This window comes from Martes martes (assembly GCF_963455335.1).
Source record: "Martes martes genome assembly, chromosome: 9".
NCBI classification, from domain to species: Eukaryota; Metazoa; Chordata; class Mammalia; order Carnivora; family Mustelidae; genus Martes; species Martes martes.
Window position 1 is genome coordinate 137,147,993 of NC_137896.1, and position 14,604 is coordinate 137,162,596.

Here is a 14,604-nt window from a genome sequence, read left to right on the forward strand (position 1 = left end):
TACCCTAAATCTAGTGCATGGCTTTGTTCTAGTCTCCAGCCTGATCACAATCTTTCCTCCTTTTTTTTCTTTTTTCAACCAACTTCTAATCTTATCAATTCCTTTTTTAGAATCTTTTTTAATTTTCATCTTTACAGTCATATTCCATCCCTTCATCGTGTTTATCCTTATTTTTGTATATATATAAGTTTTTCTTTCTTTAAAATTTTGGGAGGTAGTTCCTTCTAAGAGACCACAATACACCCAAAATCAAGTGTGTAGCTTTATTCTATTCAACAGTGTCATATATATATATATATATATATATATATATATTTTTTCCCCCTCTTTCTTCTTCCCCCAGTACCTGGTCTCTTATGATTTGGTTAGCATATATTTTTCTGGGGTCTTTGCCACCCTTTTAGTATTTTGTTCTTTTATTCATCTATTCTTATCTGCATAAAATGACAAGGCAGGAAAATTCACCTCAAAAAAAAGAACAAGAGGCAGTACTAATGGCTAGGGACCTAATCAATACAGACAATAGTAATATGTCAGAACTACAGTTTGGAATGATGATAATCAAGGTGCTAGCTAGGCTTGAAAAAAGCATGGGGGATATTAGAGAATCCCTTCCTGGAAAAATAAAATCCCTTTCTGGAGAAATAAAAGAACTAAAATCTAACAAAACTGAAATTTTAAAAAAGGTATTAATGAGGTACAATAAAAAATGGAGGCTCTTACCGCTAGGATAAATGAGGCAGAAGAGAGAATTAGTGATATAGAAGGCCAAATGACTGAGAACAAAGAAGCTGAGCAAAAGAGAGACAAACAACTACTGGAACACAAGGGGAATATTCAGAGATAAGTGATACCATATATGAAACAAGATTAGAATAATTGGGATCCCAGAAAAAGAAGAAAGAGAGAGAGGGGCAGAAGGTCTATCAAAACAAATTATAGTAGAGAATTTCCCTAATATGGCAAAGGGAACAAGCATCAAAATCTAGGAGGCACTCAAAATCAATAAGAATAGGTCCACACCCCGTCATCTAATAGTAAAACTTACAAGTCTTAGTGACAAAAAAAAAAATCCTGAAGGCAGCTCGGGACAAGAAGTCTGTAACATACAATGGTAGAAATATTAGATGGGCAGCAGAATTATCCACAGAGACCTGGCAGGCCAAAAAGGATTGGCATAATATATTCAGAGCACTAAATTAGAAAAACATGTAACCAAGAATACTATAGCCAGCTAGGCTGTCATTGAAAATAGAAGGAGAGGGGCACCTGGGTGGCTCAGTGGGCTAAAGCCTCTGCCTTCGGCTTGGGTCATGATCTCAGGTTCCTGGGATCGAGCCCTGCATCAGGCTTTCTGCTCCACGGGGAGCCTGCTTCCCTTTCTCTCTCTCTCTGCCTTCCTCTCTGCCTACTTGTGATCTCTGTCAAATAAATAAAATCTTAAAAAAAAAAAAAAAAGAAAGAAAGAAAAGAAAATAGAAGGACAGATAAAAAGCTTCCAGAACGAACAAAAACTAAAAGAATTTGCAAAAGCCAAACCATCCCTACAGGAAATATTGAAAGAGGTCCTCTAAGCAAAGAGAGAGCCTAAAAGTAACAAACCAGAAAGGAACAGAAACAATATACAGTAATAGTCACCTTACAGGAAATATAATAACACCAAATTCATATCTTTCAATAGTTACCCTAAATATAAATAGGCTAAATGCCCCAATCAAAAGACAAAGGGTGTCAGAATGGATTAAAAAACAAAACCCATTAATATGCTGTCGCAAGAAATTCATTTTAGACCCAAAGACACCTGCAGACTTAAAGTGAGGGAGTGGAAAACAATTTACCATGCTATGGACATCAAAAGAAAGCTGGGGTGGCAATCCTTATATCAGACAAATTAGATTTTAAGCCAAAAACTATGATAAGAGATGAGGAAGGACACCATATCATACTTAAAGGGTCTGTCCAACAAGACTGCCTAACAATTTTAAAAATCCATGCCACTAACATGGGAGCAGACAATTATATAAACCAACTAATAACAAAATCAAAGAAACACATCAACAATAATACAATAATAGCAGGGGACTTTAACACCCCCATCACTGAAATGGACAGATCATCTAAGCAAAAGGTTAACAAGGAAATAAAGGCCTTAAATGACACACTAGACCAGATGGACATCACAGATATCTTCAGAACATTCCATCCTAAAGCAACAGAATACACATTCTTCTCTAGTGCACATGGAACATTCTTCAGAATGGATCACATCCTGGGTCACAAATCAGGTCTCAACTAGTACCAAAAGACTGGGATCATTCCCTGCATATTTTCAGACCACAATGATCTGAAACTAGAACTCAATTACAAGAGGAAAGTTGGAAAGAACTCAAATTACCTGCAGGCTAAAAAGCATCCTACTAAAGAATGAATGGGTCAACCAGGAAATTAAAAAGAAGAATTTTTAAAAACCATGGAAGCAGGGGTGCCTGGGTGGCTCAGTAGGTTAAAGCCTCTGCCTTCGTCTCATGTCGTGGTCCCAGGGTCCTGGAATCAAGCCCTGCATTGGGCTTTCTGCTCAGCGGGGAACCTGCTTCCCTTCCTCTCTCTCTGCCTGCCTCTCTGCCTACTTGTGATCTCTGTCAAATAAATAAATAATAAAAATCATGGAAACAAATGAAATCATGGAAACAAATGAAAATGAAAACACAACTGTTTGAAATCTTTGGGACAGAGCAAAGCTGGTCTTGAGAGGAAAATATATACAAATACAAGTCTTTCTCAAGAAACAAGAAAGGTCTCAAATACACAACCAACTCTACACCTAAAGGAGCTGGAGAAAGAACAGCAAAGAAAGCCTAAACCCAGCAGGAGATGAGAAATAATAAAGATCAGAGCAGAAATCGATGAAATACAAACCAAAAGGACAGTACAACAGATCGACAAAACTAGGAGCTGGTTCTTTGAAAGAATTAATAAGATTGATAAACCCCTGGCCAGACTTCTCAAAAAGAAGAGAGAAAGGACCCAAATTAATAAAATCATGAATGAAAGGGGAGAGATCACAACCATCACCAAAGAAATACAAGCCATTATAAGAACACATTATGAGCAACTATACATCAGCAAATTTGACAATCTGGAAGAAATGGGTGCATTCCTAGAGACATATAAACCACCAAAACTGAGCCAGAAAGAAAGAGAGAACCTGAATAGACCTATAACCAGTAAGGAGATTGAAGCAGTCAAAAGTCTCCCAACAAACAAGAGCCCAGGGCCAGATGACTTCCCAGGGGAATTCTACCACACATTTAAAGAAGAATTAATACTTATTCTCCTGAAACTGTTCCAAAAAATAGAAGTGGAAGGAAAACCCAAACTCATTTTATATGGCCAGCATCACCTTGATCCCAAAACCAGACAAAGACCCCATCAAAAAGGAGAATTACAGACCGATATCCTTGATGAACATGGATGCAAAAATTCTCACCAAAATTCTACCCAATAGGATCCAACAGTACATTAAAAGGGCTATTCACCATGACCAAGTGGGATTTACTCCTGGACTGCAAATTTGGTTCAATATCTGCAAATCAATGTGATACAATACATTAATAAAACAAAGAACAAGAATCATAGGATACTCTCAACAGATGTTGAAAAAGCATTTGACAAAATACAGCATCCTTTCTTGATCAAAATTCTTCACAGTGTAGGGATAGGGAATACATACCTCAATATCATCAAAACCATCTATGAAAAACCCACAGCAAATATCATTCTCAATGGGGAAAAACTGAGAGCTTTTCCCCTAAGGTCAGGAACAAGGCAGGACTGTCCCTATCACCACTGCTATTCAACATAGTACTAGAACTCCTAGCCTCAGCAATCAGACAACAAAAAGAAATAAAAGGCATCCAAATTGGCAAAGAAGTCAAACTCTCACTCTTTGCAGCTATGATACTTTATGTGGAAAACACAAAAGACTCCACTCCAAAACTGCTAGAACTCATATAGGAGATTGGTAAAGCATCAGGATATAAAATCAATGCACAGAAATCAGTTGCATTTCTATACACCAACAGCAAGACAGAAGAAAGAGAAATTAAGGAGTCCATCCCATTTACAGTTGCACCCAAAACCATAAGATACCTAGGAATAAACCTAACCAGAGAGGCAAAGAATGTATACTCAGAAAACTATAAAGTACTATTGAGGAAGACAGAAAGAAATGAAAAATGTTCCATGCTCATGTATTGGAAGAAAAAATGTTGTGAAAATATCTACACTACCTAAAGCAATCTACACATTTCATGCAATCTGTATCGAAATACTGTCAACTTTTTTTAAATAAATGGAACAAATAATCCTAAAATCTATATGGAACCAGAAAAGATCCCAAATACCCAGAGGAATGTTTAAAAAGAAAACCAAAGTTGGTGGCATCACAATTCCGGGCTTCAAGCTCTATGACAAAGCTGTCATCATCAAGACAATATGGTACTGGCACAAAAACAAACACATAGATCAAGGGAACAGAATAAAGAGCCTAGAAATGGACCCTTAACTCTAGGGTCAACTAGTCCTTGACAAAACAGGAAAGAATGTCCAATGGAAAAAAGACAGTCTCTTCAATGAATGGTATTGGGAAAATTGAACAGCCACAGGCAGAAGAATGAAACTGGACTATTTCCTTACACCACACATAAAAATAGACTCAAAATGCACCATATATTGAAGAGACTGTCTTTTTTCCACTGTAAATTTTTTCCTGCTTTGTTGAAGATTATTTGACCATAGAGTTGAGGGTCCATGTCTGGGCTCTCTACTCTGCTCCACTGGTCTATGTGTCTGTTTTTATGCCAGTACCATCCTGTCTTGGTGATCACAGCATTGTAGTAAAGCTTGAAAACAGGCAACGTGATGCCCCCAGTTTTGTTTTTCTTTTTCAACATTTCCTTAGCAATTCAGGGTCTCTTCTCATTACATACAAATTTTAGGACTGTTAGCTCTTTGAAAAATGCTGGTGGAGTTTTGATTGGAATGGCATTGAGAGTATAGATTGCTCTAGGCAGTATAGACATTTTAACAATGTTTATTCTTCCAATCCATGAGCATGGAATGCTTTCCCACTTTTTCCTGTCTTCAGTTTCTTTCATGAGTGTTCTGTAGTTCCTCAAGTACAGATCCTTTACCTCTTTGGTTAGGTTTATTTCCAGGTATTTTATGGTTCTTGGTGCTGTAGTAAATGGAATTGATTCTCTAATTTCCCTTTCTGTATTTTCATTGTTAGTGTATAAGAAAGCAACTGATTTCTGTACATTGATTTTGTATCCTGCCACGTTACTGAATTGCTGAATGAGTTCTAGTAGTTTGGGGGTGGAGTCTTTTGGGTTTTCTATATAAAGTATCATGTCATCTGCGAAGAGAGAGAGTTTGACTTCTTCATTGCCAATTTGGATACCTTTTATTTCTCTTTGTTGTCTGATTGCTGTTGCTAGGACTTCTAATACTATGTTGAACAACGGTGGTGAGAGTGGGCATCTTTGTCATGTTCCAGATCTCAAAGGGAAGGCTGTCAGCTTTTTCCCATTGAGGATGGTAATCACTGTGGGTTTTTCATAGATAGATTTTATGAAGTTGTGGAATGTCCCCTCTATCCCTATACTTTGAAGCATTTTAGACAGGAACGGATGCTGGATTTTGTCAAATGCTTTTTCTGCATCAGTTGAGAGGACCAAGTGGTTCTTCTCTCTTCTTTTATTGATTTGTTCTACCACATTGATTGATTTGCGAATGTCGAACCACCCTTGGAGCCCAGGGATAAATCCCACCTGGTCATGGTGGATAATCTTTTTTATGTACTGTTGGATCCTATTACTTGGGATCTTGTTGAGAATCTTAGCATCCACATTCATCAGGGATATTGTCCTGAAATTCTCCTTTTTGGTGGGGTCTTTGCCTGGTTTGGGGATCAGGGTAATGCCGGCTTCATAAAAAGAGTCTGGAAGTTTTCCTTCTGCCTCAATTTTTTGAAGCAGCTTCAGGAGAATAGGTATTATTTCTTCTTTGAAAGTTTGGTAGAATTCCCCAGGGAATCCGTCAGGTCCTGGGCTCTTGTTTTTTGGAAGGTTTTTGATCACTGCTTCAATCTCATTACTAGATATAGGTCTATTCAGATTGTCAATTCCTTCCTGATTCAGTTTTGGAAGTTTATGGTTTTCCAGGAATGCATCCATTTCATCTAGGTTGCTGAACTTTTTGGCATATAACTGTTGATAATAATTTCTGATGATTGTTTCTATTTCCTTGGTGTTAGCTGTGATCTCTCCCTTTTCATTCATAATTTTATTAATTTGGGTCTTCTCTCTTTTCTTTTGGATTAGTTTGGCCAATGGTTTATCAATCTTATTGATTCTTTCAAAAAACCAGTTTCTGGTTTCATTGATGCATTCTACTGTATCTCTGGTTTCTATTTCATTGATCTCTGCTCTAATCTTGATTATTTCCCTTCTTGTGTGTGGAGTTGGCTTAATTTGTTGACAGCTATGTGCAGAAGAATGAAACTCGACCATTCTTTTACACCATACACAAAGATAAACTTGAAATGGATAAAAGACCTCAACGTGAGGCATGAATCCATCAGAATCCTAAAGGAGAACATAGTCAGTAACTCTTCTACATCGGCCACAGCAACTTTTTTCAAGATAGTCTCCAAAGGCAAAGGAAACAAAAGTGAAAATGAATTTTGGGGACTTCATCAAGATCAAAATCTTCTGCACAGCAAAGGAAACAGTCAACAAAACAAAGAGGCAACCCACAGAATGGGAGAAGATATTCACAAATGACAATACAGACAAAGGGCTGAAATCCAGGATCTATAAAGAACTCCTCAAACTCAACACACACAAAACAGATAATCATGTCAAAAAATGGGCAGAAGACATGAACAGACACTTCTCCAAATAAGACATACAAATGGCTAATAAACACATGAAAAAATGTTCATCATCATTAGCCTTCAAGGAGTTTCAAATCAAAACCACATTGAGATACCACCTTACACCAGTTAAAGTGGCCAAAATTAACAAGACAGTAAACAACAAGTGTTGGAGAGGATGTGGAGAAAGGGGAACCCTCCTACACTGTTGGTGGGAAAGCAAGTTGGTGCAGCCACTTTGGAAAACAGTGCAGAGATTCCTTAAGAAATTAAAAATAGAGCCGCTGTATGACCCTGCAACTGCACTACTGGGTATTTACCCCAAAGATACAGATGTAATGAAAAGAAGGTCCATCTGTTCATAACAGTGTTCATAGCAGCAATGGCCAAGATGCCCTTCAACGGAGAAATGGATAAGGAAGATGTGGCCCATATATATATATATATACTATGTATACATAGTATACCATATATACTATGAAGTATTATGCCTCAACAGAAAGGATGAATACCCAACTTTTGTATCAACATGGATGGGACTGGAGGAGATTGTGCTGAGTGAAATAAGTCAAGCAGAGAGAGTCCATTATCATATGGTTTCACTTATTTGTGGAGCATAAGGAATAACATGGAGAACATGGGGAGATGGAGAGGAGAAGGGAGTTGGGGGAAATCAGAGGGGGGAGATGAACCATGAGAGACTGTGAACTCTGAAAAACAATCTGAGGGTTTGGAGGGAAGGGGGTGGGGGGTGGAGGAGCCTGGTGGTGGGTATTAAGGAGGGCACAGATTACAGGGAGCACTGGGTGTGGTGCATAAACAATGAATCTTGGAACACTGAAAAGAAATTTAAAAAATAAATTTTTTTTAAAAAACGTAAAAAAAAGAAGAGTGGTATATATTTATATACAGTGGAATACTATGCAGCCATCAAAAGAAACGAAACCTTGCCATTTGCAACAATGTGGTGGAACTAGAGGGTATTATGCTGAGTGAAACAAGTCAATCAGAGAAAAACAATTGTCATATAATCTCTCTGATATGAGGAATTTGAGAGACTGGGAGGGGTCCATGTGGGGTAGGGAAGGAAAAAATTGGTTCAGGAGGGAGACAAACCATAAGAGACTCTTAATCTCACAAAACAAACTGAGGTTTGCTGGAGGTGGGGGGATAGGGTGGCTGGGGGATGGTGAAATGTACTGTGAAATGTAAGACTCATTATTCACAGACCTGTATCCCTGGGGCAAATAATATATTATATGTTAATTAATTAATTAAGAAAGAAAAAGTGAGCAAGCAAACATAGGGGGGAAAAAAGAAAAATTAAGGAATAAAAAGATCCTACCAAAAAACACAAAATGCTGCTTATCATTTCAATGTTTCACTCCAAAAAACCCACAAATACAACAGAGAGAGAACAACTAATTCCTCAGAGAAGCAGTGAACTGGAGTCTTTAGGCCACTGTTTGGAGAAGGGCTTTGTAAGGTGTGGGTTTCCTTGGGGGTGGAAGAGGGAGCAGGCATTTGAGCAGAAACTGGACATTAATGTGCAAAGTCACTCAGTGCTGCTTCCAGAGAACAAAGGAAAGGAAGAAACTGCCCATTTGAATTAAGCCATTTTAAAGCATTTCAAGCATTTTAAAGTACTGCGTGCATGAAATTCCACAGCACCACGTTGGCTATGAACTCACCCCATTTTGATGAGGACATGGATCTTCAGCAAGGTCATGTAATTGGCTAAATGCTACTGACATAGGAAAAGCCAAGATTCAACGCAACCCAGGGCTCCTGTCCCTGAGACCACACTCCTGTTATCTGGTTCCACTGCCTCCTTTTCCTGATACCCACGATCCTCAGGATACAAATGAGTGGCAAGGAGACGGAAGTAATGGTTGTGTGCAGGCGAACTATGATAGTGTGATTTAAAGCTCTTTCATATCATAATCAAACATTACATTTGATTTGATAATAAGGCAAACAGGAAAAATTCCTGGTATAATTCAAATTCTCTGGGGTTTCCCCCAATCGTGGGCACACACACACCATGCCTTGATTTATGTTCTTTTGTGAATATAGTTTTCCCCACAAAAGAAATCGTGAATTCTAGGTTTTACTGGACATTTTTTTTGAAAAGTAATTACTAGCCTATAATATTTTGTTTTATAGAAGAAAAACCTATGTTCCTTATCTCAAATTAATTCATCCCAGAAAATGTAGGGTTTGAATAATGATCGGATTCTATACAGACTTGATGGTGTTTGTCTTTTCAATGCACCATTTTGCAGCCATTATTATGAGAAGAGCCCCAGGATGGCTAACACATCATTAGGTTTCACTGCAAAGTTCATTTGCTGGTGGCACAATTAGAAGATTATTTGCTAGAGAAAATTAACTTTAACTGCCCAATGGCTCAGTAATTACAGAATATACATTCCAACAAGTGCTAGCTTACTGACACAAGCAGAAATCAAGCGAAAAGATTTGTCAGAGCTTTATTCACCTAAGTCTGGATTCTGATTTCATACTTCATTGATCTAAAAAGTAGTGAAGAAAATGAAATTTAAATGTCTCTCCATGATGAACTTCACAAGCAAAGAGCACCCATCTATGTACATCACTGAAGGTACACAGATGATTCCAGAGTCTCGAGGACACCTGGGAATGCCCTGATCCTCCCCACTCCCCACCCCCACCAGTGAACAGGATCACGCTGCCTCCCTCATGGAAAACACTAACAGACCTGAAGAGATTTGGGAAGAGAAACATCTGCAAGTGTCAGTTTTTTGACCAAGTGTCCAAAACATTTCAAATAAACTATGACAGTCTCCCCACCAAATCAAGGGTCTAACAGGGTCTATTAGAAAACTCCTCGACCCACAGGACAGAGGAAAGAGAAGCACGTACCAAGCACGTTTGGGCATGTTGGCCCATGCTTCCAGGCTTCCTTCCTCATCAGCTCATACGTGAAACACACACTGATTTTACAAGGAAATGTTTGAGGGGGGGGGGGTTAAATACTTTTCATTATACATACACTGAAAAGGATTTTAACGTCAATTTTAGTAGCAACATATTCTCCTACCTGAACACTGGATTCTGTAGGAAATCAGAATTCAGTATACGGAGTGTCTAAGTCCACTGGAGTGAAGGTAGCAAAGACACCCAGACAGAGTGGAGTCAACAACAGCCATTTGCGTCTCACAGTTCTAGGGGCTGGGAGTCTGAGATGAGAGGCCTGTGTGCCTGGGTTGTGGCGATGGCCCTCATCCTGGTCCATGGATGGCTGCCTTCTCCTGTGTCCTCACATGGCAGCAAGGGCATCACGCTTTCCAGTCCCTTTTACAAGGACATTAATCCCATTCATGACTGGTTCACTTCCCAAAAGCCCCACCTCCTAACACACACACTGGGGATTAGGTTTCAAGGTAGGAATTTCGGGAGGACACAATAATTCCATTTGCAGCAGGTTACAGTGATATATATATCATGATATAGCATATAACCAAGCCTGAAAACAATCATCACAAAATCGGACATCTATAAAGGAACATGTTCTTGTCAGTGAGGCTCACTGTAACAAACAGGATTTAGCAGGATTAGCACTGTCACGAACTTAACTCAAAATGTCAGGGCATTAATTCAATTCCTCTTGGCAATTCAGATGTCAATGGATTAAGATTTTCCTTCAAAAACAACAGGATGTTTAATTTGCATCTTTGCAGATGCAATTAAGAATTCAGATCACAAGCCAGCTTGCTCACAAAATTACACTATCTGACTGGGTTCCCAAGTCCCACGTTACTACCTGGATCCCGAGTGTCTTTGGGCGAGCAGCCTCAGAAGATGAGCTCAGCAGCCCTCTCTGAAGAGTCTCACCTTTATCTCAGCCCTGGAGGAATTTCCTCAACTAACATCCACATAAAAGGAGTCACTTACAGTCAAAAGCAAAACAACAAGGAAATTACTCTCAACTGAGAAAAAAACAACTAAAATAACAAGAAATAGAAACAGGTTTCCAACACGGGCATCTCAGATGCACAAGGACAATATTTCAGTAAAAGCAAGTGTGAAAGGACATGCAGGACCAAGAAAGTCTAAAGAATGACACACGTGATTTGGAAAAGAGCAAGGGAGAATTTTTAGAAATGAAAAATTAAATAGTTTAAAGTTAAAACTCAGTGAATTGGTTTGACAGCATCTTATATACAGCAGAAAAATTAGCCAAAAGATTGATGTGAACCAAGTACCTAAAGCCCAAAGATAAAAGAGAGACATCCAGGAGAGAGAGGAGGACTCCCCGAGGTCTGCGTCAGTGAGACAGGCCAACCCACGTCAACTCCAAGGGAGAAAACATAGAAAGTGTAAGACAGAGGCATCCTCCGAAGACAATGGCTGTTGAAAGTTACCACACAGACTCCAGAGAGTTCAATCAATCTGCTACTTGGACAAATCGCTTACCCCACAGTACACTGAAGTTAAAGAAAATACATTCTAAATAGCCAGAAAAGATAAAATATTACTTTCAAATAAGTAAATTGTGATAACTGATTTCTCATCAGCAACCTCGAAGTTTAAAGACAATAGAAAAACACCTTCCAGGGCCCCCGGGAGGTGCAGTCAGTTAAGTGTGCAATTCTTGGTTTCTGCTTAGATTAGGATCTCAGGGTCATGAGATCGAGCCCCATGTTGGGCTCTGCACGCAGCAGAAAGTATGCTTGGGATCCTCTCTCCCCCTCTACCCCTCCCCCAGCTTGTTTTCTCTCTCTACCACTCTATCTCTCAAATAAATAAAAAAATAAAATCTTCCCCAAATAAAGAAAGGAAAAGGAAAAACAGCTTCTGTGGACTGAAGGACCCTGTCCCTCAAACAGAGTCATCCATCTATAAAAATATACGTGAAGAACGAGGGAGAGAAGACTTCCATCCCTGGGGACAATGGACGAAGTAACTCTGATCAACCTGTCTCCTAAAAACTAGTAAAATCAGACAAAATGACAACATTTTCTCAAAACATAAGACATCTAACAAAATAATGAGGAATTACCAGGCCAAGGTCCAGGAAATAAAGAAAATCCAAATATGTGAGCCCACTATCTGGGGCCACTGCAGCCCAGGGCTTACTGCCCACAGACAGACGGCTGAGAGGTTGAACCATGTCTTTGACGGGCTCTGTGGCCAGCAGGCAGAAGTACTTGGCTCAGGGCACACCAGCAATGGGGCTCCTTGTGAACTATCCATATTTGTGAACTGGGACCCCAATGGGGTCCATCCAGTCTTCAAGCCATCTGGGTGGCCCAAATTATCACATATTCTGAAATTGTATTAAGGTGATCATGAACGGTTGATGACAGGTGTCTGGCCAAAACACACAAAAAATCAACTTTGGCAAAAGACATTATCCCCCTAGGCCTCAAATTATTTCTGCAAATAAGTTTTGAGGGTAATGTCCAGCACACAAAGATAACTAGGCAGATAGACAGAGAAAAGAGCATGACAGAAAACCAGCAGGAGTGTCAGCCGGGCTCCCTCCCAGATCCCTGGTGCTGGGGAGAGCCAGCTGCTAAGTCACCTATGGAGACTGCAGGGGTGACGCTTCCTGACTCGGCCTTGGGAGTGAGCCTGGAAGCACCCACCCCAGTTAGGCCTTCAGACGACAGTAGCCAGCATGCTGATGGCCACCTCACGAGAGTCTCAGAGCCAGAATCACTCAGCTAAGCTGCTCTTGAATTCCTGATCCCAGAAACTTTGAGAAAATAAAGCTGTTTTAGGCCAAAAAGCTTGGGGTGATTGGGTTATATGGCAGTAGGTAACTAATGCGCCCTCCTAGAGAGAGTCTTACCCATACGCACTAGCAGACAAGCAAAAGAACGTTTACAACGGTGTTGTCGTTTATTTCAGCATAAAATTTAGAACAACCCAAATCAGCCATCAACAGATCGGAGAAGTAAACTGACATTTTGGTCCATGAAAGAGCACATGGCCACAGAGGTCAGTGTCCTCCAGCCACACACGATTGACATGGATGAAACTCACGACCTATTATCGTGTGGAAAAGCAACCAACAGAAAACCAAAAGTACACGAACATGAGAGCATTGAAAAATCTGTCCTTTGAGGATCGATTATCATGGAAAGATGACACAAAAGCCAGAAGAGCGGTGGTCACCCGTGGGAAAAGGTTGGGGATGGAAGTGGCAGGTTTTCAAATACCGGCCGTGTTCCCTCTTGATCCGGAGTGTGGCTTATACGGGGTTTTGCTTAAACTCTACATAGAATATTGCATACACTGCTGTATATACAGTGCATTTCACCATAAAAGAAATGAGTGAGCAACAGTGTCAACACAGGCACTGTGCCTTTTAAAGACAGACACAAGAAATGGGTGATCCTGTCACAGGTCAGGAAATCGTGAAGGGTAAGAAACAGCTTCCCCCCTTGCATTTGGTACAGAAGCCTTTTCAGAGGCCCTGCTCCGAAACCGAATCTCTCATAGTAGTGACTCCTTCCTCTGCTGTGGTGACTTGCTTCTTATCTCCCGTAAACATGCACTGTAAAGCTCTCACAGCCTCTACAGCACCCCGACTCTGCCCCACGGGAAGGGGTGAACATCGGCTATTTGTTGAAGAACGGCAAGCTTGAATTTGGGGTTTCGAGGACACTTGTATGATGACAGTTACTAAGAAAACTTGGAGAAATTGAAGAAGCACCAGAGTACTCCTGAGAAGACAAGCGCGGGTGTGAACAGAACTGCGCTGTACAACCCCACATGCGGTGAGACCTCAAAGGGATGGGGTACCAGAGTCGGGCTAAACAAAAAAGCATCAAACTGACATTCTGAGTGGACGCCATCCAGTATGACTCACAAGTTGAATACGGCCCATCCATTTCCATCAGGATTTCACACACAAGTGCATCTCCCCAGGACAGGTAACATCTCTCCCTCGGGCTGTCTTGACCTCAGCAGACACTGGGGAGGGGGTCTCTTTGCTCTCCGCAGACATTCAGTCTGTGCTGTGGGCCAGCCTTGCTTCATGGGCCAGGATTCTGGAGATCACAATGCTTGCAAGGCCCCAGTCTAAGAGGAGACACTGCTGGAGACGCAGGCATTTCACACCTTAGCAAGTGCGTTCATCCGAGAATGCCCAGCCAGGCATGGCAGAACAGCAGGTGTGGGCAAACCAGGCAGAGGGTGACCCTTGTCTGACTCCTGCCTTCCAACGTGCTTCCCCAGTTCTCCACGGCAGGGCTAACTCCCTTCCTACCTGCAGATCTTGCAGCCAAGGTAGGCTTTTCAGACCGGCTTGCCCTCAGGGCCACTGCCCGCCCATTCCTCTTCTCCAGGCCCTTTCTTTCTTTTCTTTTTTTTTAAGAATTAACTTTTTTTTTTAAGATTTTATTTATTTATTTGACAGACAGAGATCACAAATAGGCAGAGAAGCAGGCAGAGAGAGAGGAGGAAGCAGGCTCCCCACTGAGCAGAGAGCCCAATGCGGGGCTCGATCCCAGGACCCTGAGATCATGACCTGAGCCTAGGGCAGAGGCTTTAACCCCCTGAGCCACCCAGGTGCCCCTCTCCAGGCTCTTTCTGACACTCTCTAACACACCTGGGGGTGGGGGGGGCAGGTGGGCGGGGACCAGCCCGGCCCACAACCAGCAGGAGGGGGCTGA

The 14,604-nt window shown here is 40.9% G+C and overlaps 1 protein-coding gene across 1 annotated transcript in view; it reads right to left on the reverse strand.

Annotated features, from left to right (window-relative positions):
- The window catches only part of DCDC2C (doublecortin domain containing 2C), a gene marked incomplete at both ends in the record, with an annotated part of 87,482 nt that overhangs the window by 72,305 nt on the left and 573 nt on the right, over window positions 1-14,604 (reverse strand). The window lies entirely within an intron of this gene.